The sequence below is a fragment of the Lynx canadensis genome, chromosome D2 (genome assembly GCF_007474595.2).
Source record: "Lynx canadensis isolate LIC74 chromosome D2, mLynCan4.pri.v2, whole genome shotgun sequence".
In the NCBI taxonomy this organism is placed as follows: Eukaryota; Metazoa; Chordata; class Mammalia; order Carnivora; family Felidae; genus Lynx; species Lynx canadensis.
The window spans coordinates 25,119,673-25,126,304 of record NC_044313.2 but is presented as its reverse complement, the minus strand read 5'-3'; the positions used below and the strand labels follow the sequence as shown (position 1 = coordinate 25,126,304).

Below are 6,632 nucleotides of genomic sequence, written 5' to 3'. Positions count from 1 at the left end.
GGATGGCTCACAGAATGTTCTATAGCCAACATCCTGCCTTGAAAAAATAAACAACACCCTAAACCCAGTCACAGGCAAAGGTCACTTGGTTGCATTTACGTCACACACACTTTCACTTGGTCTCAACAGATGCCTCTAGTTGCCTGCTGTGTACCAAGCCCTGGGCCATGTGGGGCGAAAGATGACAAAAACACAGGAGCCCCTGGTCATTCCATTCATCTTGGTGGAGGCTGTAGACTTCGTGCTTTGGAGCTGGTTCTCTGGCAGTGGGAACGCTTGTCTTAGCCCCATATGGCACCTCGACTGGCTCTGCCCAGCACTGCTCACAACCGAGGGTGACCGGGGGTGCCGGCAGGAACTGGACGCTGGCAGCTTCTATCACTTACCCCATAGGAGTGGGACAGGGCTGTCCGATGCCGTCTTATCTCCAGGTCTGGGGATCAGCCTGTCATCATTTCAGCTCTATTCATGCTGAACCTCTTCTTAGCTTCCCAGCTGTGGCGAAAGACCAGGCAGTAGTGGGAGTGATGTTGTGACTTGTCGGTGCCCACTGAGCTGTCTGCAGCCCCTGCCTCTGACTCAGCCCAGCCAGCCCTGTTTCTCCCCACGTCTCAGCCCAGCCCGGCCATCTGCTGCCTCTGGGTGGATTTTGACTCATGTCAATAGCTACCGGTGTGGCTCTGAGCCAGCTGGACAGACGCAAGCCTGCTTTGGTGAGGTGGCCCGATCTGCCAGAATGGGCGCCACGTGACGGGGCAGTCTGCTCAGGATGGGGCGCCCTGTTGCCATGGCACCTGAGCCAGAGCAGAGCAAAGTCTGCGAGTCACATTTTCCTGGATCTTTGCTTGGCCCCTGTGGCCTCTCCTAGGACTCGGGGACTGATCGGACTTTGCAGGTGTAAAATCCTGTGTGTTGGCAAGTATTTGGCGTGAGACCAAAATTGCTGTTGACACAACAGATAATGGCATGTCTTTGGATGACCAAAACCAAAGATGTTCTCTTTGGGGCTCTACATACTAATTTAGGAAGCTTGCAAAACCAAGAAACACAGGATGAGAAAAGTGCTCGTGGGGAGAGGTTGCAGGCTGGTGGCCCACAGCCCAGTTTGGGAGGTGAATGCTTTTCGGCCAGGCATGCTCTCTGCAGTTTGTTGGGGTCACCTGCACTGCCTTCCACGTCTTCCTTCTCCTTTATGCCACCCGTCTGCCCCACAGAGGAATCAGTTGTTAACCTCTGGATAAAAGTGTAAGGATTTAGCCTAGAGAAGAGAGGCAGTTAAATAATGCTCCACAAGGAGCTTTTAAAATACCATGTCTTTCATTGCAGGAGAGGGCAGAAATAATATATTAGGGCTTTTTAAAAAATGCAGCAATGAAAATAGGAATTCTTCCACCATCTCGTGTTGCAGAGATAACCGCTTTTAACAATTGGTGTATATCTTATAAAAAGCATGTCGAACTTACAGATTTAAGCTGAAAGCTGTTCTCTATATCCTGTGGTGTGGAAAAAGAGAAAAATAGTTTGAAAGAGCCTCATTGTCATACATGAGGTTAACATCCGAATCCTTGACCAGAGGTGGTCCTGTGAAGCTCCCGTCCCTAGTGGTTCTGAACTGGAGCCCATCTGGACCGAGTCCAGTGACATCCTGGCTTGGTTGGGGGTAGGCTGGGTGGCTGGGACAGCTGGAAGTGATGGTGGGGGTAGGGGGAGATGGTGACTGTTACTTGAAGTTCCTTCTAGCTCAAAATCTCTGATCTCAGACAAAGAAGCGGTTGAGCGTGCGAGTGACTTAAATCTGAATTATAAGGCCCGAGCTGGAGTGTTTCTTCTGTGTGTGCCCTCCACATTGCCCTTTGGAGCTCTGGGTGCAGGTGTGTGTGTGTGTGTGTCTCTCTCTCCTTTGATTCCTCAGTTTCATGTGTTGCCTGGTCCACTTTTCCTTTGTCAAAGTCGAAGGCCTTCTTGACGCAGGGGGAATGCGCTGCTTTGCCTTCAGAACCAAGCTTGACTCTTGGGTGGTTTATGTTGGCCTGTTTCCATTTGTTACCTAAAGTCTTCACAAATAACCAAATATCCAGCCCAAGGGGGCTCTTGTTGATTAGCCTCCAGCCTCTCTCTCCCTTTCCCTCCCACACAGAACACTGTACCCGCCCAGGAGACTCATTTCCCATTCATCTTCCCCTGTGAGTCCCTGGAAGCCTGGCCATTGGCTTTTTCAAACATTTTGCTCCCATCTGGCTTGTCAGAGCTCTTGAGCCTTTGCGAATACTGTTTCCTCCACTCTCCTAGTCTTCCTCAGAGCAGCCTGTTGTTTTGTTTTGTGTTTTGTTTTTTTCAACCAGCCTTTTCTCTGGCAAAGTTCAGATAAAAATTCTTCTTTGTGTAAAGAGATAGCATACCAGTGTGGATAAGAATAGGGCTGTTCGGTCAGATATTCTGAGCTCATGTCCTAGCTCTGCCACTCATTAAATTCTGTTGCTTAACCTTTCTGAGCATCAGTTTCTTATCTGTAAAATGAGACCATTGTGTTTATTTCGTAGGGTTGTTGAAGAATACTGGGATCATCCACGTAAGGCCTCAACACTTGCCAGGTAAATGCTCAGTGAATGGTAGGAAGCCCTATCATCATGGTGAGACTTCTGTGAAAGATCAGACTTGACCGCTGTGTTCATTCTCCCGTGACTTTGTGGGACATGGTGTCCTACATTGTACATGGCTTGGTTCATGGTTTGGAGTGTTTCCTGGTTCCGTGTGTGGGTTTGATCTCAAATGACCTGTGAGCCCTTGGAAGCTGGGACTTTTCTCTCTCCTCCTCCTCTTCCTAGCACCCCAAGCCTAGTTTAATACTGAGTCCCCAGATCTTGCCACATTGTTGATGATAGTAAAATAAATACCCTTTCCCATGTTGCGAAGAAGTACTCAGATTCTCACTTCTTGGCCTGCTTGGAGCACACTTAAGGGAATGGATTTGAAATGACTAAGGGCCTGTGCAGCTGTTAGGCAGCTTGGGTGCCACATGGAACACCCATGCTCCAGCACCCCAGGAGCATGCTGCTCATGGAAAGGATGATCGCACAAGTGCTCCAGGCAGGAGCTGTGGAATACTGTCTTGTTACTTTCTCCCAAGGATCCACTGCACCAAGACTCCCCTTGTAGACAGCAGGGGTCCAGGCGGCCTGCTTTATCAGTAGCAAATGGCCTGCAGGGCGTGGCTGAAAAGCAAAAATCAGCTCCCTGGCATACGGGGCAGGCTAGAAAGAGCATTTGCAAGCCCAAAGCAACTGAGGCAGGCTCTGACTGTGCAGCCCACCCAAGGGAGCCTGAGCGGACCCTCTCCTGGGAGCACAAGACAGGTTTCTGAACCTAGGATGGCTATCTGTTAGCAGGAGCAGCCTTTGATAAAAACAGATAAATCTGTTTCCAAAGCCATGCAATATTTGGGTTATTATGCTTAGGGATTTAGAAAGTCTCTCAAAGGATGTGTGTGTGTGTGTGTGTGTGTGTGTGTGTGTGTGTATTTGCATGTTTCTGTGCATTTCTGCCATAGGAGGAAGGTACCAGGATAAATGATTAGAAACTGTACAGATGGGAAGGTCAGGAATTGTTTTTTAAAAGTCCATCCTAAAATAAATGGTAATTGGCCATTCATTTGCTAAAGAGCAAGGCCCCCTTTGGAGACTTTATCTGGGACCATCTGATGGTAGCAGCGGTGTGGTGCGGAACACACATTCCACCTGCAGAGGCTGCCAGAGGAAGAGCTAGCTGGGGCTCTGCTAACCTAAAACCTAGGCCTCAGGTTTATGGAGGAAGGAACCTAAGGTAGTCAGAACAGACAACCTTCCGTTTATGGAGAGCTCACTGTTTTTGTTTTTGTTGTCCTTGACTTTATCACTCAAGTCCTAAAGCTAAATCCTACCTTTTTACCCAATCTTCTCAATGGCTGTATGAGGTGGACAGCGTGATCCCATTTTATAGAAGAAACAGGCAAAACCAAGGCTCGTAGAAACTAAGAGACTTGCTGAGACTTGCTGGCATAGCTGGGATTTGAACACAGAACCCAAGCTCTTAGTCCCTGTGCCACTTACATGGTCTGGAATCTGACTCATTGGTCTTTGCACGGCTTTGTCATGAGAGAAGCTGGGTATCTAGTGGGCAGCACCTTACATGTGGGCCTCCATTTTGAGTGGGCACATGGAGACAGGGCAGGGGTCTGCTCTTCCTTGTCTCTCTCTGGATCGCTAAACATTCAGGCTGAGTGATCTTGCTGCTCCAAGTCTGGTTCTGGATGGGTGGAGCTTTGGTAGCTTCCCTGCCTGGCCAGGTTATAAAATGTTGCAGGACACAAATGTGTGGAGAGGGCTTCTTGGGAATTGGTCCCAGCAAAGCTATGGGTCTCAAGAGGGCGGAATGCCACCAACCTCCGCCCTGCATCAGGCTCTACTTAAGGCCTCTGCTGTCGTCTTGGTTGGCCCGGATTCCTGGGGTAGGGGGTCGGTATGGGCTGACTTATGGTCCTTGGCTGGGAGATCCTGGGGCTGATTCAGCACTAGTCATGCTGTTTGAAGGAGCCTCAAGACAATAGTCAGCCACTGGAGGTCCAACTACTGTCCCAAGAGATATCTGACCCAACATAGTTCAGTCTACTCTCCAGAAATAAGTGAACAGAGAGGGCTTGGGGGCTGCGTAAGTCATCTCTGGCCAGGTAGGAAGACAGGCCCAAGGGCGGCTTGTAGAAAGGGGTGGGAAGTGGGCCTTTGCTTTGTTTCTATCTTAAATAAAGTTACCTTAAGAGAAATCTAAAAGATCACTGATCAGTGGGTTTTAAAGAAACAGATGGGACCAAATTCTTCCCAATCCCCTACCCCACCCCTGTCCTGCAAATCTCACCTGGCACTTTTTTTTTTTTTTTTTTTTAATTTTTTTTCAACGTTTATTTATTTTTGGGACAGAGAGAGACAGAGCATGAACGGGGGAGGGGCAGAGAGAGAGGGAGACACAGAATCGGAAACAGGCTCCTGGCTCCGAGCCATCAGCCCAGAGCCTGACGCGGGGCTCGAACTCACGGACCGCGAGATCGTGACCTGGCTGAAGTCGGACGCTTAACCGACTGCGCCACCCAGGCGCCCCTCACCTGGCACTTTTAAGACCTACCTTTTCCCAGGAAGAAAAGAAGCAATGTCTTTGAACATCATGGAGATTTATGTGGTTCCATCTTGCTGGAAGAGAATTTGTTGTTGACAGTTTTATTTTCTGGTTTCTTTGTGGGGCTGTAGAGGAACATCAAAGGAATAGAAAATGCCACTTATGTAGTGAAAGCAGGGTCCTACATTGTGCAGAAGGAAATAAACCAGCCCTGGGCCCAGATGAGCAGAACACAAGCATTTGGGAACAGAACGACAATCATTTTGATTTGATTTGATTTTCTTTGGGGAGGCCCTTCCCATTTTCCTGGGTATAAGGGAGCTTAAAGCTGTTACAGCCCAAGCCCAAAGCTGATCTGGGAGTTCTCAAATTCCCTCTGGCCATGCAGGCCTCAGAGCCACATCAGTTCACTTACAATTCCTTAATGCTCTTTGCTATTCTCTGGCTTATATTTTGGCCATCAGTTTTGTCTTCTTAATAGACCCACATCCCTGGGGACAGAGCCCTTGTCTTAGACTTCTATTTCCCACATAGTGCCTGACTCAGGATAGAACACAAGTTATGTTGCTCAGTACTTGGTTAAAAATGCCTTTTCCTCACTCTGGAGTTAAGATGATGGAATAAATCTCAAGCAATAGTTGATTTTTATGGTAAGATACCTGGTGGTGAACCCATATATACCAAATTGATGAGTACATATTATAGCAATTACCAGAAGGGCAGATCACTTCAAAGCAGGCTTTATGCCTGGAGATGTCCACTGCAGTGCTGTTTATAATAGCAAAAAAAGTGGAGCCACCGTAACTGTTCCTCAGGAGGAGAGGCTGGGTAAATTAGGGTACATGCATACATACAGGGAGGTAGTAAGCCAGCAGCTATTCTGAAGAAGAGAGTAGAACCAAATGTTCAAAATGGTATCCAAGGAAAGTTAGATGGTATGATGCAATTTATGTAAAAAGAAATGGGGTGCATGCACACATGTGATACATAGAAAAATTTTGGAAGACTACACAAGAAATTTCATATTGGTTATGGCAGGGGAATGGATGGAGACGGGGTGGGTACTTTTATCTTATTACTTAATTTTTCTGGCAATGAATTTTTTTTATCATGACTGTATTGTTTTTATTAAAAAAAAACCCAACTAGTTAGAAAAATAAGCGATCTTTGGGTGCCATCTAAAGGATGCTCTTTCCAGTGTGGGGGTTGAGGGCAAGGCAGAGGAGGGTGAGCGGGGTGGGCACCAGGCAAGTGGAGGGCGCGTGTTTCCCACACTGAGTGGTTATTGGTGCTATCCGCTCCTGATCTGCTGGCCAAACCAAACAACCTTCCAGCTCTATCCCAGGAGGTGGAGAAAGATGGAGCATGAGAATGTTCTGAATCACAGCCTATGGAGTGACTTCAGTTAAAACTTCCAGGACAGGGGTACCTGGCTCAGTTGGTTAAGCCTCGGACTTCAGCTCAGGTCATGATCTCATGATTTGTGGGTT

General features: G+C 48.0%; 1 long non-coding RNA gene across 1 annotated transcript in view; it reads right to left on the bottom strand.

Annotated features, from left to right (window-relative positions):
* The window catches only part of LOC115527728, a 32,253-nt gene extending 25,621 nt beyond the window's left edge, over positions 1–6,632 (bottom strand). The window contains exons 1-2 of the long non-coding RNA XR_003972997.2: positions 5,152–6,632; positions 387–495 (exon numbers count right to left, since the gene is read on the bottom strand). This is a non-coding gene — a long non-coding RNA (uncharacterized LOC115527728). The remainder of the gene's footprint in view (positions 1–386; positions 496–5,151) is intronic.